Source organism: Pelodiscus sinensis, chromosome 7 (assembly GCF_052426305.1).
Source record: "Pelodiscus sinensis isolate ZL-2025 chromosome 7, ASM5242630v1, whole genome shotgun sequence".
Lineage (NCBI taxonomy): Eukaryota > Metazoa > Chordata > Testudines > Trionychidae > Pelodiscus > Pelodiscus sinensis.
Window position 1 is genome coordinate 10,717,139 of NC_143058.1, and position 21,846 is coordinate 10,738,984.

The 21,846-nt window shown below is 45.9% G+C and overlaps 1 protein-coding gene across 8 annotated transcripts in view; it reads right to left on the reverse strand.

Annotated features, from left to right (window-relative positions):
• The window catches only part of SEMA5B (semaphorin 5B), a 381,163-nt gene that overhangs the window by 296,017 nt on the left and 63,300 nt on the right, over positions 1 to 21,846 (reverse strand). For 2 of the 8 annotated variants that reach the window (XM_089779661.1, XM_089779662.1), the window contains exon 2: positions 10,244 to 10,349. The exons of the other annotated variants lie outside the window; for them this stretch is intronic. The gene's annotated coding sequence lies outside the window, so the exon portion shown is untranslated. The remainder of the gene's footprint in view (positions 1 to 10,243; positions 10,350 to 21,846) is intronic. 8 annotated transcript variants of the gene reach the window in all.

Here is a 21,846-nt window from a genome sequence, read left to right on the forward strand (position 1 = left end):
AGGAATGGGGTACGAGCCCCCAATGGGGAGGACTGGGCTGGCTCTGCGGGCTTCTGGGGGTGGAAGCTCTCCTGCAGCCCCCCAATTACTCCCTCTCCCCAGATGGCAGCCTGCGGCAAGTGCAGCCGGGCTGATGGCCGAGTGGTGTGATGTGCCCAGTGTGGGCACTCAGGGCACTCCATGCCAGAACTTCTTTGCAAGCGGGGCACCCCTTAGAACTGTGTGTCCGGGGTGGGGGTCGGGACCCTTTAAGCGCAGCCCTCGGCTAGCCTGAGACAGCATCTCCATGCTCTAAGTCCTCCTTTTATGCCCTGCCGGCACTGCTTCCGGCCATCATTAAGCCCTGTTCAGAGTCCACTCAATGTGGACTTACTAGTTCGAACTAGCAAAACGCTAGTTCGAACTAGTTTTTAGTTCTAGATGCGCTAGTTCGAACTAGCTTAGTTCGAATTAACTAATTCGAACTAAGTTAGTTCGAACTAGCGCTGTAGTGTAGACGTACCCTGAGAGATTTTACATTGTTCAGGTAGCAGCAGACCTATCTGACACTTACGGGCGGATACAATTTCCGCATGACGTTCTGAGCACATTGACAATAGTTAGCAGATGGCACTTCTCTTCCAGGAGCCAAAAGAAAGAAACTGGAACTGTCTTCTGATTAAATGTTACTGAAACTTTTCATTTTGGTCACTGACTTCCCCTTTAGTAGGCACCATACCCTTCATATACCCTCTCATTATTGATTAATGAAACTTGACAAAGTGGAGCAACTCCATGCCAAAAAGCAGCACACAAAAAGAATCACAAATTTCTTCAAATCCTCAAGATGCAAATGCAGGCAACAACCGCCACCACTTTCCATCTTCATTTAGGCTCTGGCTACACTGATAAGGTTTGGCTACAGAAGTGCCATCAACACGCACAAGTTGTGAAAAGTGAAAACAGGTCAAACTGTTTTTTCTGCTTCCCGTTGTCAACATTTCATGGCTACATTGCTAGCACCCTCTCAACAGAGCAAAGCAATGCGGGTAAGCATCGCACAGTGCAGTATTAGGGGAAATCAGAGTTGATCTCCGTACTTCTTGGGATTCCCTGGGAGCTGAGCTCTCCATGCTGAGGAATGTCAAAGCTAGGATGTTAAATGTAGATTAATCAACTAATCGAATAGTCGATAAGGGCGCCTCCACCTTTGAAATGTAGCAAGATCCCTACCAGCTCTTGCTACATTTCAAAGGCAGAAGCAACGCGAAGAGCATGGAGACAGCAGGGGACTCAAGCAGCCCCCTGCTGGCACCATGCTCCCTGCTTTTGAAACGTTCAAGAGCCCTGCATGAGTCCACCATGCTCCCCGCCACACTTTTGCTTTTTAAAATGTAGCAGGAGCCCGCTCTTGTTACATTTCAAAGGCAGAAGCGCTGCCAGTTCCACACAGCATCCCTTCCCTCCCCATGGAGATAATGCTGGGGGGGGGGGGACCGGCTTTTAAGCCAGCTCTCCCAGCACCAGCTCCGGCTCCCCCCGGCTTGTATTTCAACAAAAATCCCAGACATACTTGACATCAAAATCTACATTACATCTTATTTATAAAATACCGGACATTTATATTTTCCCATTTATATTTTCTCAATTTGTTCCCGAACAGAAAGCTGAAATACTGGACTGTCCGGTTCAAAACTGGACACCTGGCAATCCTGCTCGCTTGCTACCTCTCTCTGACACAGGCAGCAATGGGGGGAGGGAGGGGAAGCAACTAGAGGAGTCACTAGTCACATCCCTTGTCAAAGCAGCAGTCCCTCCCGCCCTGCCCCTGCAGCAGCAGTCTACCTGCCACAGTGTTTCCAGTGTAGTGCAGAACAGAAGCACTCCAATAATTTGTTCTTTGTCCCCCAAAGAGAGCAGCTCACTCAGTTGTCAGATACTTCCTGGAGTTTTGAAAGGGGAGGGGTGCAGCAGAGTTCAGAAAACACTGAGCACAGCCATCATCGTGGGATACTGACCAGTTCTCTCAACAAAACAAACAGCAGACTCTATGCTGGCTCTGTCGACAATAATGGGAGGGGAAAGACAAAAGCTTCTTGCAGGGGTAGAAGCTTTTTGTCAACAAAACTGCATGTTTTTCCCCCAAAAAAAGTCACGTTGCAGTGTAAACCCTCTCTGGGTACGTCTACACTACAGTGCTAATTCGAACTAACTTAGTTCGAATTAGTTAATTCGAACTAAGCTAATTCGAACTAACGCGTCTAGAACTAAAAAATAGTTCGAATTAGCGTTTTGCTAATTCGAACTAGCAAGTCCACATTGAGTGGACCCTGAACAGGGCTTAAGGATGGCCGGAAGCAGTGCCGGCAGGGCATCAGAGGAGGACTTAGAGCGTGGAGATGCTGTCTCAGGCTAGCCAAGGGCTGCGCTTAAAGGGTCCCAACCCGCACCCCGGACACACAGTTCTAAGGGGTGCCCCTCTTGCAAGGCAGTCCTGGCTTGGATTGCCCGGAGTACCCACACTGGGCACATCACAGCACTCGGCCATCAGCCCGGCTGCACTTGCCGCAGGCTGCCATCTGGGGAGAGGGGACAATTGGGGGGCTGCAGGAGAGCTTCCACCCCCAGAAGCCCGCAGAGCCAGCCCAGTCCTCCCCATCGGGGGCTCGTACCCCATTCCTCCCTCACCTCCTTCCACTTACCCTTCCCTAGCCCCCCTTCTTATTGATGTACAAAATAAAGATAACGTATCTTCCAACATTGACTCTGTCTTTATTGAACAAAACTGGGGGAGACTGGGAAAAGGAGGTGGGAGAGGGGAAGAGAAAGGCTGGGAGAGGGGAGGGCAACTAACATGATCAGGGGTTGGGAACAAGTCCCAGATGAAGAGAGGCTACAGAGACTGGGACTGTTCAGCTTAGAAAAGAGGAGACGGAGAGGGGACAGGATAGAGGTCTCTAAAAGCAGGGGTTGGGTGGAGAGGGTGCATTCAGAAAAGTTCTTCATGAGTTCCCATAAAGAAGGACTAGAGGACACCAAAGGAAAGGACTGGGTAGCAGGCTTCAAACTAGTAAGAGAAAGTTGTTGTTGACAAAGCAAATAGTTAACCTGTGGAACTCCTTGCTGCAGGAGGCTGTGAAGGCTACAACTAGAACAGAGTTGAAAGGGAAGTGAGATCAAGTCATGGAGGTTGGGTCCATGGAGTAGTCTTAGCCAGGGGGTAGGAGTGGTGTCCCTGCCCAAGGTTTGTGGAAGGCTGGAGAGGGATGGCACGAGACAAATGGCTTGGTCACTGTCTTCGGTCCATCCCCTCCAGGGTCCCTAGGGTTGGCCGCTGTCGGCAGACAGGCTACTGGGCTAGATGGACCTTTGGTCTGACCCAGGACGGCCATTGTAAGCTCAGGGCTCAGGGTCGGGGGTCTCAGTGGACCCCCTTGATTTTCATGCACACCTGCTCCTGGGTGGCCAGGCTGGCAGCTCTCCTGCCCTAGACGGCCACTTTCCTGTGCCTAGTGCGGAGATCGTGGACAAGGTCCACAATGTCTGCACTAGCCCAGGAAGGTGCCCGCCTCTTGCGGACCAGGGCAAGCTCCCGGGAGCCGCCAGCCTGGTCCCAGGAAGAGGGGGTGGGCTGGGGGACATCGGGTGGGTGGCTCTGTGCCGTGCCAGGTGCAGGGTCTGCTGGCTGGGTGCTGGCAGGCTTGCACCTGGCACGGGCACCGTAGCCAGCCCGTGCCCCTTTAAGGGGTCCTGGGCCGGGAGGGGGTCATAGAGTTTCCCTGGTGTTGGCCAGAGTGGCCACCAGGGAAACCTGGGGAGGGCTAGCCTCCCACTAGTTCGAATTAAGGGGCTACACACCCCTTAATTCGAACTAGCTAGTTCGAACTAGGCTTAATCCTCGTAAAATGAGGTTTTCCTAGTTCGAACTAAGCGCTCCGCTAGTTCGATTCAAATTCAAACTAGCGGAGTGCTAGTGTAGCGGCTATGAATGTTAGTTTGAACTAACATCCGTTAGTTCGAACTAACATTGTAGTGTAGACATACCCTCATTGTTTTGTCAACAAAAGGCAGCTTTTGTCGACAAAACGTGCCAGTGTAGACATATGGGGCTCATGACATAATGCTGACAACTTAGGATTCCATCCAGGGAAGGCAGAGGTGCCCGTGCATAGGAGCAAGTTTTACAGAACAACATACCTAGAGGAGAAAAATAAATGAATACTTAGCCAGGGGGTAGGAGTACTTATCCAAATGAATACTTATCCAAACCTTTCTCTAGAAGTACAAGTAAAGGACTTCCCTTTTTTTTTTTTTTTTTTTTGCCCTTGGTTAAAGTATTCTGTGTGTCAGTTTCCCATCTGTGAAAATGATGACAATACTTACTCAGTCCCCAGGGCTATTGTGAAGATTAATATTTGGAAAGCACTTTGAAGATGAAAAGTAAAAGTCAATATTTCTCTTGTGTCTGCATAGCTATGCTTACAGAAAAGTCCTACAGTATTTAATAGAGATGAAACCAATAGGTAGAATTGCAATAGTGCTATACAGACGTGATCCTAAAATCTACAGAATGTAATAAAAAATAACATGCTGTAGGAGAAAAGCATTTAAGCATCCTATAAATTCTATAGCAACAATTTAAAAAGACAGGCCCAATCTCTATTTTTCTGTGTAGGAGAAGGCAGAGCAGGACTGGGAAAGCAAGAAACAAGACAGAAAAGACAAAAGGATGGTGTTGGGGGAGAAATGACTTAAGAGGCAGAGAATTTAAATGAAATGCAAAGTATAAGTGTCTAGGGAAGACAGGGGCCAAGAGGGGAAATGATGCCCCTGCTATGAAAACCCAGGGAAGCTAGGAAAGATATAAAGCTTCCATACATCAGTGAATGAACAGTGTCTCCTCAGGGAGGAGGTTGAAAAGAAATTATGTCAATAGGGGAGACAGGGAAAACATTCTGGAGAAAGAGCCGCTGTGGAATTTGCAGACTGCAAAGCAGAATCATGGCAAAGGTGCTAATGAAATGTGTGTTATGAATTATTGGTACAAATACGGGAGATGGAAGCTCTGCACAGAAAGGGTTAAAAGCAGAACCACACAGTATGCTAAGGGGGAGGTGTGGGTTAAGCACTTCACATGCTGACTAGGACAAAGCCATGTAATGAGAACAGAAAATGCCAAGGAGCTGATGGAGGCAGGCAGAATGTAAGAACAAAAGACTGTGCTGGGAGATAGAGGAAGTGAGAGAGAAGCTGCTGGATAATTCTGAGCCCAGATTGGGCTGTCTGCAAGTGGAATTGCTTGTTTTGGTTGCTCATCTCCGTTGCAAAATCAACATGTTTTCTGTACATGCCAAAAATACAAACAAGCTAAGAGGTAACAGCACAAATCTGGACATCACTTTTCTCCAAGTATGTAAGACATAAGCCCTAAAGCTCCCAAAATGTAATGCATGAAACAAAAATAGAAAGCAGGCCATGCAGCCATCTGAACACAGAGCTCCCAGTAGCTGAGTTCCTAGGAAATACCATGTGATCTTTCAGACTATATAATAACAACTTTCAGTCATGAATATCAAAGCATTGCATTGAGATTAATGCAGCCTCACAGCACTCCTATGAGACCAGTGAAAACTAACACTCCCATTTTGCAGAAGGCATTCTGAGGCAAGGTAAATGATTTGCCCAAGATGATACAGCAAGTCAGCAATAGAACCAGGAAGAGAACACAGACGATCTGACTCCCAGTATATTGTGCTGCCTTTTTTTACCCTATTACTTTTTATTAGGCTTTGGAACTCATTGCCACATGAACTTAGCAAGATGCAAAGAATCTTTAAACAAGAACATCCAGAACTGTACTAATTAATGCTAGCCAAAAAATTAAAAAGAGGAATTTTGGAAGGGAGGTAAAAAAAAAAATCCACATGCTTCCTGGCTTGAGCCTAACTCATAAATATTGAAGGTTAGGATGAGACCTTCACTGTGAGCAAGTTAGTACCCATCTGCCTACTGTAGGGTTTCTTGCACCTTCTGAAGTATCTGGTGCTACTCAGTAAATGTCAGAGACGGGGTACAGAACCAAATGGACCATGGATCTGACCCAGTCTGACCATACCTATAATCCTAAGCAAATCACTATAGTTGATTTCTATGAACAGTCTACTAGATACAATTCGGTTCCTGACAGAGATGCCCTGGCTAGAGGCCATTTTTAAATGGATGAGGGGAAAAAAGCCTGAAAATATTCCTGGATGGACCTTGGTTCTCCCTGTCGTCTGCATTCTTTTCTTTCTGTTTGCCACTTCAGAAACTGCCGCTGGCCAAAATTCCCTCGCCAGGAACATGAACTGAGCTGTCCGCCAATAAATATCCACTTACAGCACATAAGGAAGTGATTTCTTTCAGTGAGTCAGTGCTGATCCCGCTGATCCCGAGAAAGTGCTGAGGAGATAGGTAAAGGTGCATTCACAAGCCGAAGGACTGGACCGATCTTCAGGTCACTCCTTTGTTCCTGGGACTCTCTCTGCTGACTGAGACAGATTCTGTCTTTGTGTAGTCGTTTAAGGCAGCGTGAAGTGTAAACACACTACCCAGGTGAGGAGCTAACGAGAATCAAGCCCCAAGAGATAACTGAAATTAGGGATGTAAAAATCCCAGTTTATCAGTTAACCGGTTAAACATTAGGATTGCCCAGCGGTTAACCGACTAAAGCAGGATCCTGGACTAGGGACTGTTTTAGCCCAGCTGGAGCAGGTCGCACACCCACGCTGAGGCTGGGGATGCTGCCGGCTGCCAGCCCCCACCAGAGTAGCCCCTGCTTGCTGGTCACCCAGGCCCGCCAGGGACAGAGGCTGCTCTGGACAAGAGCAGCCCCTGTCCGTAGCAAGCCCCCTGCAGGGCTGGAACAGCTCCCTGCCTGCAGTTTGTAATCACTTGTGCAAGTCAGGCAGGGAATCACTATGCTAGAAGGGAGGGAAAGATTCCAGGGCACCTGAGAAGCGAAATGACTTACCCCCTTTTGACCAGAATAAGCTCAGAACAATTCACACACCTTCCAGATCCCTGCCCAGGTCTTCCACCTGTTCTGCTACCGGCTTTCAACCCAATGCTCAAGCTGGACACAAACAAAGAGAAGATCTGCCAGGAGAACACGTTCAGGGAAGCAGAGCGAAACAAGGAGCTGGTCAGAGCAGGTTAGCAGCTCTGTGGAGTCAGGAGGGGAGAGGAGGCATCTGGCTTTTCAGAGTGGGGAGACCAGCGTGCAGTGCTTTGAGTGCATGTGGCTATGAACAAGGCAGAGGGGAGTTCCTGGGAGAGTCCAGGGAAAAGCAGCTGGGGTCCTGTTGGGGCCAAAGGAAGGTCCTCTAAGGGTTAATGCTTTCCCAGTGAGGGAGGATGTGTTTCCTTCCAAGGGGGGGGGGGGGTGAAATCTGGTTCTGGGCAGCTCTCGCAGCTCCTAGGGCGTGTCTGAAAGCAGGGCACTTTGACCTCCCCTGGCAGAGCAAGGAAAAACTATTGAGCCTTATGATTTTTCTGCACCAGCAATCTCCAACCATCCCATTCTGGCGGCTCAGAGCAGAGTGGGAGAGCTCCGCACACCGAATCATCCGCAGACCAATCATTTCCTCATTACACAAGACAGCCTTCCACAGCCTGGCCTGCCACAGGGCTCAATAGAATCTTATCAGAGGCCTTTCCCTCTCCCTGCTTCATTCCACCTACCGACTCCACCCTAAGATTACTGGCTCACACTGCCACCTAGGCAGACATGGGCGTGCTCCCCTCTGGGTTCCATCAGCATTTAGACAGTCCAATAGAGACCCTGAGCAGGAACTGTGAGAGTCTGATATACAGCATTACGGAAGTCACTGATTCCCACCCAGTTCTCAACAGGCAGGTGGCCCCACAGCCAGAAGCAATGACAGCTCATAGTAGTTCATACCCATAGTTGAGGTCTTCACCAAGAGACCCATGAGCCTATAAGGCTATGTCTAGACTTCAAGCTTCTTTCGGAAGGAGCTTTTCTGGAAGAAATCTTCTGGAAAAGCTTATTTTGAAAGAGAGCATCCACACAGAAAAAGTGCAATGAAAAAGCAATGTGCTTTTCTGAAAGACAGCATGAATAGTATGGATGGAGTGGTCACCAGGGCACCTGTGTTATTTCCTGGAGGCCTCTTCTTATGAAAGAGTTCCCTCTTGTGCATCCACACACGCCTTTTTCCGAAAATGCTTTTTCGGAAAAAGGCTTCTTCCTCATAGAAAGAGGTTTACCACCGTCTGGAAAACCCCTCCGTTCTTTCGACTTTCTGTCGAAAGAACTCAATGGCAGTGTGGACGCAAGTATTGTTTTTCCAGGAAAATGGCCATTTTCCCAGAAAAATGCTGCAGTGTAGACGCACTCTCAGATGGAACTAGTCTCACATACCTAGATGTGTCTTAGACGGGCAGTCGTGCTAATCTGTAACTTTAAAAACAATGAATAGTCCTGTGGCACCGAAGAGACTAACAAATCTATAGTATCATCATGAGCTTTCATGGGCAAAACCCACTTCGTCAGATCTAGGTGAAGTTTCGGACACATTGAGAGTCGCTTGCATTGCTTCTCTGCTTCATGGAGTTGCAGAGGGCTTCATTCTCCAGGGGACACCAATGTGGCATCTGTCATACTTACAGACCCCTTTTTAAGGGACTGAAAGAAATGAACAACCCTCTATAAATGTACACAGACTAAGGCTACAAATCTGTAAGTGCTGAGGAGATCAACAAGACACTGTAGTTTGGCACTCACAATTTCTGATGTCACTGTCAGCACGCCTTGATGGAATTATAGCAACATGGTTACGCACAGCTGGAGGTAAATTCTTTATGTGACTTTGTTATTTAACACAGTAACTTCCCTCTTAAGTACTATTGTTTAAGTCCCATTAGCCAGAGGGAGGCTGCTGATCAGAGCTATGATAGGACTAATGCCAAGTCTGAATCAAAGAAGACAAACCCCTGCAAAATCCCTTAAAATGTTCCACACGAAGACTCGAACAGATTTCAGAAGTGTGTAGCATCTGAGTTCTGAGCCATTTCTCATTTTATACGGAACAATTCCATGGCAAGTGCCTTTACCACAGAGCTGTGTGTCCTGCAGAACTAACAGAAGGTGTTGTGAAGGGGGTCTCTCCCCACTAGAATGCTTATAAGTCACCAGAGCAGCATGGGTGTAAGGTGAAAGGACATTTTCTATAGACATACAATTTTCTAAACTATTCTGCCGTTAAATTTGTTTCATCATTGAGATCTGGTCAACCATCATCTTCCCATTTTATATGTGTAGTACTCCCATTCCCCCTATCTTTCACCCCTGTTTTGTCTTGCTGGTGGATTAACATGATCCTTTGCCCTACAGAGATTTATTTTCTGTTTGGAAAGCAGTTTCTACTGGAAACAAATCAATAACATCACCACAATGTCATGATAGTTACAGCAACAGGGAATAGTTATACACCATCTCCTAATTACAGCCCAGCAAAACTTAGCAGTGTCAGGACACAGGGATTTGACTGAAATTCTTTCCAGTTCTGGGTCCAAGTGACACTGTGTCTCTGAAGTTTTCCTTTGAAAGAAACCCTAAGCAAAATTTCCGTGATATCTCAGAACCCTCGGATTTGCCTAGCATCAGTCTACACATCCATGAAGATTACTATGGCTTCCCCCCTAAGTGGTAAACCACTCTTCTGTCTGGAACACATCACAGAATTACTTCAGGGGTTGAGAACCTCCGCAAGTCTTTAAGGGAGCCAGGCTCAAGTTGTGGGGATACAATCAAATTTGATTCAGGTGAATTTTCACCCAGTTACTGTCAACGGAGGGATGTAAATGAAGCACTGTAAACCTCATCTTTCAAAAATGTGCCCCGTTTTCGAAAGAACTGCCTCTAGACTGTGGTTTCAATTTCAAAATAGCGATTTTTCAAAAGAGCGCCATTACGTGATTATGTAAATGAAGCATGGGATATTTAAATCCCGGCTTCATTTGCACTTTCAAAGTGCTTCATTTACATCCCTCTGCCGACAGAGGGATGTAGTCTAGACATAGCCTTAGAGATTGTGAAGGTTTCATAACACACTCCCATCACTCAAGTAACATCACCACATGCTGACAGTGCAATGTTGCAACAGTGAGTCCCGGTGCTACAGAGGAGATTTGAGCACAAATTGTCCCAAAAGTTAGACCCACTGTCTTTAGAAAACACCCCTGAATATCAGAAGCATACCTCAAGTTTCAGGATAGTCTTCTCTAAGTAAATACCACAGTAGTGTTATTATTTGTATCACATGGGCATCCCACTGTGCTAGGCAACTGCTTTGAAGGTTTTGAATCTAAATAGACAAGACAGGAAAAGAGTGGGAGGGTATTATGTTACTGATGTGGAATGGAGACAGAGATGAAGTCATTTGCTTAAAGTCACACAGTAAATCCGTGGCACAGCGAAGAATAAAACCAAGAACTCCTGAGTCCCAGGCCTTATCTATACTACCGCAGTAAGTCAACATCAGTTATGCTACTCTAGTTATGAGAACAACGTAATTGAAGTTGATGTAGCTTAGGTCAACTTTCTGCGATGTCTAAACCATGCTGCATTGATGCGAGACAAGTCTCCCATCATCTTACTTTACTTTTCTCAGGAAGCAGGCATACTGGAGTCAATGGGAAAGCACTCGGCCCTTGGCACTTGGCCATAGCATGTCTTCAATGGCTCCACTAAATCAACACCCGCTGCATCAAATCAGAGAAGTGCCGATTTACTGGTAAGTATAGACAAAGCCCTAGTTTAGCACCTCAATCACAGGACCATCTTTTACATCTGTGAATGATAATCTTTGACTTTCAAAGATGACAAAGGGAAAATTGAAGTATTCTTTCACTGTGGCACAAAGCAGAAAGTCAAAGTTACAACCTAGGCCCAGGTGGAACGGAAGACTGAGGGCCTTTGATGGCACTATTGAACATCTCATCTTTCACAGCAATTAACGAAGCCTCACGGCAGTCAAAGGCTTCTTTATCACAATAGCACATTTCCTCAGCCTTGCAAGCTGTTCACCTTTGGAAAATGTCCCCCCTCTTTCAAGCTTATATCAGAGTAAAGGGAAGTAGACACTCTGACTGCAAAGGCTGATTTACCCCCCAGTCGGTTTCTCACTAGGGTTGTGAATGGGTAACCAGTTAACTGGTACCCAGGAGCTGCCCCCACACACAGGGGGGCTGGGAGCAGGGGCTGGGAGCAGGAACCCCACTTAATCGGTTACCCGATAAAACCTAAGGTTTAACCCAGCGGTTCCCAACCTTTTCCAGATGGGGACGTATTTTGACAATTCAGGAAGACTTGGTGACACAAGGCAATTCAAAAACGGGGGAAAGAGAGGAGGCAGAGCCACCTGGGGAGACACTTGTCAACCCTTTTGAAATGTAATGGTGACCCATATTTGGATCTCGACCCACAGGTTGGAAAATCCTGGTTTAACCGATTAACCGGGATTTTACATGCCTATTTCTCACCAATAACTGAGATCTGCCCCACATCTCCTGATTGCTTTAATTGGGGGTGGTGTTGAATACTTACGCAGCCCTTTCTTTGGAAGTGTAGCTAATTCCAAAGCTGTGCTTCATTCCTGCAGTGGTCACCTCTGCCTCTCAGGGATGACCTTAAAGCACAATCAACTCATGTGGCTGCTGGGACCCCACACACTTCTTGTTATGCACTTCCGGCAACTCAGCAGTGACCTCAATTTCCCCTTTAAGCAGTGAGACAAATAGAAGGAACTACAAGAGTTTGACATCCTCCTTTGGCAATGGATTTGGAGGACACTGTTGATCCGATCTCTCCCTCCCGCATCTACTATATATTTGAGATGGTCTGTCTGTGTATGTCTGTTCAAGAACTCCTCCTAAATGGTAAGAACTAGGACCACCACATTCAGTACACCGCTTCCTCTTATCATAACTTAAAGCAAGCTAAGGGTTTGGTTGTGCCAGGAAAATGGCATGTGCCTGGAATGAGACTGTTTCTCAGAAAACCATACAGAAAAAAGACAGAATCACCAGGCAAGTGAAAGGGGTTGGCTGTGGGCTCACCCTTCCCGGTTGGGGACTGCCCCAGCCCCAAGCCTCTCACTCTCCCAGGTCCTAAGGGAACATTGCTTGCTGTTCCCCTTCATCAAGGAGAGAAGGAAAAGTCCACAGTTTGCTGCATTCCTTACTCTGGCAGAGAAGCATGGAAAGGTGCTTCTCACCTGGCCCCGAGCTGCTGCAGTGAGAGGGAGCTGGAATAGTCTTCTCTCCCCAGGGCAGCCTGCATACTGAGCTTCTCATTCCCAGCCCTACCACAAAGCAATGATGCTTAAATGAAGCATGTACATTTTCATTTTATTTTCCAAAAAACAAAAATTAATTAAGGACATGAGCTTAGAAGTTCTGGCTCTTTCACAAAAGCCTTGAAACCAGGCAAAACCAAAACCAAACAATTAGAGATCTGAACATCTCAGAATTGTAGACAATTTTAGATCAAAGTGTAAACTTACCACTCTCTCTGAAGAGTTAATCAAACCCCCAGATTTAAACATTCCCAAACTTTGAACCTACATAAAACCCAAAACGAGGCAAAACTTGCCTAGTTTCTCCTTTTGTTAACAACCCTAAACTTAAGCCAAGTTTTTCCAAAACATCTCCCAGGGTTCACACAATTTCCACCCTGCTCTAAACATGGGATGATCATCCTCCACTCACATCCACCCATTTCCCTCTTTTCAGGACCTGACTTTCAATTTTGGAACCCTTTTTGCGACAGCCCCCAAAACGAATGATCAAGCCAGGGCTCACTCTTACACACATTAGTGGGAAAAGATGTTCTTGGCTGAGAAAGCAATTGCTGGTAGCTTCCACCCATCATTGAGCTTCCACTGGTCAAACAACTGCTCAACTCTCAATAAAACTTTCCTCTAAGACTCTGCCTTAACCGTCCTGATTCAAACTTTTAAAACTTGGTCACTATCTCCAAACAACATACATGTTTAGATGGACAACTTATAAACCTCAAAGCATCATATGGATTCAACCTAAAATCAGGCAAAATTTGTTTAAACTTCAGTTTTGAGTTTCTAGATTTGGTCAAACCTATGTCTCAAAGCAAAAAGGGCAGGAGGGGGTGAACCAACAGGAGGCAAAGACAAAACATAACTCCAAGCATTAGTCTCAGCATAGCACAACTGCAAAGCTCTGCCTTGGGAATTTAGAGACAGCTATCTATTTTATGATGTACTGAAGATTTAAACTGTAAAGCCACAGAGATTTATAAACATTCTTGAGCATAATCTACTGCACTAAATGTAAGATTGGCAATTGGGAACTAGGGTCTAATCCTAGCTCTGCCACTCACTCTCTGGGCTAAATTCAACCCTGGTACAAATAGCTGCCATTACATTGCCTTCAATCAAGTCATACCCAGCCACCCCAAGGCCAAAGCTGGTTTTCTGTATGTTACTGGACACTCTTCACCTTTCTCTGTCTAAATTATTTATCTCACAGGAGTGTTCTGAGCCCCAACACCACCTTGAACCATAGTCAGTTTCACAAGAGAATTTCAAGTAGTTTCCAACTTCACACCTACCCTGGAAAAACCCTGACAGTTTCTGTGCCCCTGAACTCACATTTCCCCATGTTTTTCCTCTCTTTTTCTTTCTGCATGAAACACACACACAAACCAAAGGGGGAAATGGACTGGTAGACTATGCAGGGCAGGAAGCATGCAAAATGACTCTACACAAAGTACTGTCAAAGGTACAAAATAAGCAAACTGAGGAGTATTATTTTTCTTTTATTCTCTTTTACAGTTAGTTATAGCTCGTCCCAAAATTTCCATCAAATCCAAATTTTGACAAAAAGGAAGGGGGAAAAATTATCCCCTTGTTTTCTTCATAGCTCTTGTTATCATAACAGTCTCAAGTGTTATTTGTAAGGGCCCTAAGAGAAAAATCAGATTTCAGACAGAAGCATTATTTCTAGGTTGAGTGTGTCTCTTTAATTAGTTAGTGTTTGTACAGCACTTTGGAGATATAAAGGGTTATTGTAAGTGTTAAGCATTATTTAATAACTATGCATATACAAAATTCAAGCAAGTGTGAACAAAGGGGAAATAGGGGTTGCCAAAAACTGTAGTTTGCGGCTCTAAAGCCACCAGTCTTAAAACAGACCTGTACTGAATCCTTCTTCAATTGGTGGGGACCTGGTGGTGAAAATGAATGCCCCAATCGGGTGTGCATGGTTCAAAGGCCCATCTCCAATGACTTAAAGCTTGTAATTGTATACGCTTAAGACCAAGTTCTTATATAGTGCTTTTTTTCTGTACGTCTCAAAAGGAGGTCACCATCATAGAAAGGTATAGCTTGCTCAGGAAGGATAGGCAGGGGAGGGGGAAGGAAGGAGGTGATGCCTTATATACAGTAGACTTCCGATAATCGGGCACCTTTTGGACCTAGGTGGTGCCAGATTTTCAGATTTGCTGGAGAATCAGGAGGTCCGGTATAGCTGCATGGCTTAACAGCTGACCAGGACACAATCTCCCTCCCTCTCCCTCTTGGCATCTTCTCCGTCCTGTAACCTGATACTCTTACCTCTCCCCTTTCCTTTCCCCTTCCCTGAAGCAAAATGCTCTTCTCTGAACTGTAACAGGATCGCACTCCCTCCCCCCCTCCCACAACCTTATGCTCCCTCTGGTTACAGCCAGCACGTGTGCTGAGCGGCAGGCTTTTTAATCAGCTGGTCAGGAGCGCTTGGCATTTTGATGCCGGAGTATCGGGAGTGCCGAACAGTTGGATGCCAGACTATTGGAGTTTTACTGTATTAAAAATGTATATACTTGGACTGAGGTGAAGATGGACATAGGCGACAAACTTGTTTAGAGTCTTTGGGTTAGGTTAAAAGGGATAAAAAAAAATGGTGATGTCATGCTAGGGGTCATGTCATACCACCTACCCAGACAGAAGAGATGAATGAGGCTTTTTTTTTAAAAAACAACTAACACAATCTTCCAAAGCGCAGATTTGGTGGTGATGGGGGACTTCAACTATCCAGACACATGTTGGGAAACTAACACAGCAGGGCACAGATTATCCAATAAGTTCTTGGACTGCATTGGAAACAATTCTTTATTTCAGAAGGCTGAGAAAGCTCCTAGGGTAGAAGCTGTTCTAGATTTGATTTTAACAAATAGGGAGGAACTGAAAATTTTAAAGTGGAAGGCAGCTTGGGCGAAAGTGATCATGAAATCATAGAATTCATGATTCTAAGGAATGGGAGAAGGGAGAACAGCAAAATAGAGACAATGGATTTCAGGAAGGCAGATTTTAATAAACTAGGTAAGGTCCCATGGGAAGCAAGACTAAGAGAAGAAAAAACTGAAGAGAGTTGGCAGTTTTTCAAAGGGCCATTATTAAGACCCAAAAGCAAACTATTCCATTTCATAGAAAAGATAAAAAGTATGGCAAGAGACCACATTGGCTTAACCAGGAAATCTTACATGATCTAAACATCAAAAAGGTATATAAAAAAGTGGAAACTGGGTCAAATTACAAAAGATGAATATAAGCAAATAACACAAGTATGCAGAGGCAAGATTAGAAAGACAAAGGCACAAAAGAAGTTCAGTCTACCAAGAGACATAAAGGGTAACAAGAAAACATTCTACAAATATATTAGAAGCAAGAGGAAGACCAAGGACAGGGTAAGCCCATTGCTCAGTGAAAAGGGAGCAACAATAACAGGAAACTTGGAAATGGCAGAGGTGCTTAACGACTTCTTTGTTTTGGTTTTCACCAAGAAGATTGCTGGTGATGGGATGCCTAAAATAGTGAATGCTAGTGGAAATGTAGTAGGTTTAGAAGTTAAAATAGAAAAAAAAAACACGTTAAAAATTACTTAGAAAAGTTAGATGTCTTCAATCACAAGTGCCTGATGAAATGCATCTTAGAATACTCAAGAAGCTGACAGAAGAGGTATCTGAGCCTTTAGCGATCATCTTTGAAAAGTCATGGAAGTCAGGAGTAGAGATGTAATAGTATAGTCCAGTGATTTTTTTGTAAGAAAAAGGGTGCCAAGTACTCCGGGAGGAAAGTTGTTGAGCAAAAAAATAAAAAATAAATTATTAGTAGTAGTAATAATAAATAATAATAATAATAATAATAAAAGCTCGCTCCCGGGGCCGAAATGTTGTCATGGCCCCTTTAAGAGCCACGTGTCCCAAGTGGGCTTCCGTCAGAAGCCCAGCTACCCCAAGAAAACGGGTGCTGGTACACCTAAACGGAATGCAACTGATTTAAGTTACGCAGGGAAAAAAGGTGCCATCCCAGGGTGTACGGTCACAAAAAAAAAAAGCATGCTATAGTCAATTAACCAACTAACTGATAAGCAAAACCTTATTGGTTAATGCTATAGACTACACACATTCCCTCCCCTGCTTTGCCAGTAAATTTTTAACAGGCTGGCCAGCAGCCTGGCTCAATCCTGGCTTGTGCTGGGTCTGGGAACTACCCCTGCTGTGGCTCTGCATTTAAACTGTATTAGGAGCTGGGCAGGCAGGTAGCCCGGCACAGTCCTGGCTTTCACCAGGTCCAGGACTTACCCCTGCTGCAGCTCTGTGTTTAAAGTATATTAGGAACCAGTTGGGCAGGCAGCCTGGCTCAGTTCCAGCTTGCACTGGGTCTGGGAGCTCAGACTCCCCCTAAGCAAACAGGAACTGCTGCCACCCCATGTTTTTTTACTGTAGAAAAGAGAAGACTGAGAGGGGGTAGGATAACAGTTTCCAAGTATCTAGAAGGGTAGTGTTAGGAGGAGGAGAAAAAAATTGTTCTCCCTGTCCTCTGGGGATAGAACTAGAAGCAATGGGCTTAAACTGCAGCAAGGGAGGTTTAGGTTGGACATTAGGAAAAAACTTTCTAACTATCAAGGTGGTTAAACGCTGGAATAAATTGCCTGGGGAAGTTGTAGAATCTCCATCACTGGAGATATTTAAGAGCAGCTTGAAGAGGCATCTATCACAGATGACCTAGACAGCGCTTGGTCCTGCCATGAGGGCAGGGGACTGGACTTGATGACCTCTTAAGGTCCCTTCCATATCTATTATTCTATCATTACATGCATTTTATATGGGAAAACACACACACACACACACACGCGCGCGCGCGCGTGACTGGGCCAAGGTTACCTAGAAACTTAGTCCTGAACCTGGCTCTCAAGTCCCAGTCCACCAATCTAGGCATTAGATCACTCTCTGCCCAGCTATTTGGAGGGAACCAGTTTCAATAGGAGTATTCACAAGCAGAAAAGTTTCTAGTCGTCCTGAAGTCCGTGGCAGATTCCCACTGGCTTCAACAGTAACAGACCTGGGCACTACAGAGGACGCAATCAACCACTTTCCTTCCCTTAAGGAAGAGAAGCTAAGAACAGGCACAAAGGACCATATCTTGTGAGACTTCCCTTTGACACGAAAGGCAGGATCTGGCCCAAGAGAATGGCTCTTTTGTGTATGGGGACCTGTTAAGGCTTGCCTGCCTTTAAATCCAATAGCCCAAGACTGCATCTTCAGCCTCAAATTAAGCCAAATCTAATGAAACAGAAGCTCAGCGGAGCAGAGCTAGTCACAATCACTTCCTGCTTAACATAGAAACCAGATCCTCTTTCAGACGCTGGGGAATGGAGAAGCTCAATATTCTCAATGAGAAATTAAAAAAAAAAAAAAAAAAGCTGACCCAAATCTAAAGTGCTGAAAAACACTACTACCAGGCTCTCCTCTCTTTCTTCCTGCTCTCTGAGGCAATGCACACTGCTTTCGTTCAGTGCAGCTCTGCCACACAAGGCAGTCAGAAGGCCAAAGATCTGAGAAATATTCACGCTTGCTCTCTTCACAGTGAAACTGTTACTCTTGCTGTGAACACCTAGGCCGTGTCCAGACTCAGGGGTTTTTTCGGGAAAAGTAGCCTTTTCCCGAAAAAACTTCCCCTGCGTCCAGACTCAAGCCGCGTTCTTTCGAAATTATTTCGAAAGAACGCGGCTTTTCTTTCGATGGCGGTAAACCTCGTTTCATGAGGAAGAACGCCTTCCTTCGAAAGTTCCTCTTTCGAAGGAAGGTGTTCTTCAATGTAAAGAGGCCGTCTTCGAAAGAGAGCATCCAGACTCGCTGGGTGCTCTCTTTTGAAAAAGCGGATTTCTCTTTCGAAAGATCCGCCTGCAGTCTAGACGCGATCTTTCGAAAGAGGCTCTTTCGAAAGAAGCCTGCAGTCTAGACATAGCCCTAGTGATAGGGGCAGACGTCTGGTTGGGCCACACAAACACTCATAGCACCCTCAACTTGCTCCCTGCTTCTGCTCCTTTCCTTCAAGCAACCCGACCCCATTCTTCAATCAACATCCCAAGCAATGATCCCACGCCCAGGAAACACTTGGGCAAACAGGTGGCTCATACAAGATGTCCTGAAGTTCACCACATCTACCTGGAACCAAGCTAGCAAGCTTCTCGGATGCTCGATGGAGGATAACGTTCCAAAAGCATTTCATGCTAAACCTAACACTGCCCCTTCTGGCCCCAAGTGAACACAGTACACAAGATGGAAACAGTAGGCAGTTTAGTATGGCACCGGACTAGGAATCAAGAGACCTGGGTTTTGCGGTCAACTGAGCCTCTGTTTCCCAGTCAATCTTATCCGTTTAGATTTCATTGAGCAGGGAGTGGTCCCTCTCAACTCGTTTTTAGAGAGTCTAGCCTCCTGGACACTCACCCAGGGCCCATGTGAGCTGCCATAATACAAATAATGGTAAAAAAACTGATAGCTGTCCACTAATTTCCATTTGTGACTTGACTTAGCATTTGAACCTACCTCTATTGAGATTAATGGTTGCTAGCACGAATCTCTACTGACTGCCCCACTGTGCTTTGACCTCAGCTGAGGCCATTTGCATTTTTGTCCTTCCACAATGGAGTAAATTAATGATTGATTGTGGGCCTTCACTATGAATCTTCAGGCTTCTGTCAGCCCATGTCACACACTTAGCATTATTTAATTGTAAGTTTTCCCATTTAATTGCAATATACACCTGCTCAATGTGCCTGTGTGTGTGGGAAAGCACCATAGTTCATTTAAAAAGCCCTCATTAAAATTCAGCAGCTAGCTGCACAGATTTAACCATTAAACTGATTTATGTTGCATAAAAGATCAGACCAGATCGCACCTTGTGGCCAAATAACCATAAAGGTTTCTGTAAAGATCATTAATTCACCTCCCTGGGCAGTTAGTTTAACAGTAAATACGACTCAGATGACTTTATCTAGTTAACCTTAAATCAAGGTGCTATTATGATTGGTTGCCCTTAATCTTACAAATGTGAGAGGAGAAAGTGCTACAGTTTAGGGTCCCTTCTATCCCTGAACACACAGTCCCATGAGGCACTGACCCCGATTCCCATGTTTTTCAGAAAGCAGCACCTATCACTCCGTGTGACTTGACAGGACTTTCAACCAGCCCCGTAGTAAACTCATATCACAGCACGATGGCCTTTCTCTTTAATCTGAGAAAATAAGATTATATTTGACTAGGATGAGAGGCAAGGACAGGATATCAAAGTGAGGAGAGAGGCAGGATGGTCCAGCGGGTAGGACACTGACCTGAGACTTGGAAAAATATGGTTTAAGTCCTCGCTCTGCTACATACTTCTTAATGTAACCTTCTTAATTGATCTTAGCCTGTTTCTCACCTATAAATTGTGAATGACAGCACAGCCCTTCTGCCATAGGGATCTTGTGAAACACTCTGATGTTACGGTGATGCCAGCTATCGCACTACCTTAGCCATATGGACATGTCAGATACCACTTTCAGGGTCCAATTATCTTCTCACACCAGTGTGACTCCAATGACTTTGATTTTTCACTGCAGCAGTGTAAGCACAATCAGAGTCAGGCCCTCCACGTGGTAACTGGGCTGTCCCATCACTTGTGGGGATACAGAACCCCGCATGGTGCCATGCTGGCTGGGGCCTTAGGGCACTAGGCTAATACAAGAGTTTATAGATGTCAGAGGCTTGAGTCTCTGCTGCCTTGCTTAGACATTTAAACCTGTGCAAAGTGAGCATGTAAGGCTGCCAGCTCAGGATTCTCCATGCAACAACAGGGGTAGGAAGGGCACTTTGTAAAAGCCTTGTATTGAAAAATGTGGGGGTGGGGAGCATACAAAAAAAAGATACGGCCTAATCCCCCTCTTGCCAGGGGCACCACCTCCTCCTAGTGGGGAGGCTAGGGTAGGTTAGCCCCACCCCTTGCTCCTCCTAAATTCTGGCTTGTCCTCCTCTTCCTTCCCCTCTCCAAAGTTCCACCCTTTGGCTGGGACTGCGGCTGCACCTGGCTCCCTCCTGCCCTTTGCTTGCAGCTGGTAACAACTGCCAGGGCAGAGGGGACAGGCCCAGGAACCCGGCATGGAGAGGGTCACTGCAGGCAGATGTGGGGAGCCCTGAACCTCCTCCTGCCCTGGGTGGCATGCCCCAGTGGGTGGAGTTCTCAGGTACCCACCCTAGACTTACTCCTGTGCTGCTGGCAGTAGCAGCACTGCTGCCTTCAGAACAAAGCGCCCGGGCAGCAGTCCCCACTCTGGCTGCCCAGCTCTGAAGGCAGAGCGGACAGTGTGGCAGCAGCTATGGGGAGAACTGAGGCCAATTCGGGAGTAACTACAGCCCCAGCAAGCTACCCTCTTGCAGTGCCTCTTACACACACTGGTGCAAATCAGAGCAGCTCCATTGTGGCCAAGGGGATGGTGTGAGTAATAGGAGAATTGAACCCCAGGTATCTAGATTGCCGCTCTGCAGAATCAGTCTTCCCATCCTGCCAGTGGGAATCAAGTGCCACTGCCACCGTGCTGCGGCACTTGATATTCAGCCCGTGCACCAGTAAATCATGGCTCCTCGCATGAAAGAGCTCATTCTGTCTGTGTGCATATCTGTGTCTGTGTTCAGTCTCGCCAGACTGAGGAAAGCGCTTGATCCTTCATTTCTATGCTCAACCACATGCTTCCTCAGCCTTTCTACGTTGTGCAGGCAGCCACAACAGTGGGGAATATTTCTCCCTTGGAAATGCACACACACACACACCAGCTCGCATGAGAAAAAACCTATGCGCATGTGATGCAGTACAAGTTGTTTTCTAACACACACACACAAAAATCTTACTCAAGAAAAGGTTTGATAGGAGCAGGACAAGGCAAAGACAGGGTCTGGTCAGACCTTTCAACTGGCCAACATCTGACTGTGGGACACATTATTCATTCAGAAAATCTTAAAATGCTGTGAGGGAAGAGCACAAATGAACCTTTCCACAACCTTCCCTCAGCTGCACAGTGCTTTATTTATGATGTAAATACTTTTTCAGCAAGACAAGTGAAGAGATTACAAATTTGCCTGGCCTGGAGGTAACTAGGTCTACACTTGCACTTGTTCGACAAAACTTTTGTCATTTACAGGTGCTTACACACCCTCCCTCCCAGAATGAAATGAGTTTTGCAGTGGCAAATGCTGCTTTATCGGCAGAAGTGCTCTGTCACTGACTAAGCAAAAGACACTTGTTAGGGATAGACTTATTGTGCCAGCAGAAGTGCCAACAAACAGCATTTATGCGCACCGACTTAGCAACAGGCCTGTGTTTTTGCTAAAAGCTCTGTAGTAGGGGTGGCCAATCTGTGGCTCTCATTCATAGAAATGAGGTTCTTTATAGGGTTACCATACGTCCGGTTTTTCCCGGACATGTCCTCATTTTCCCATGTTAAATTGCAGTCTGGACGGTTTATTTT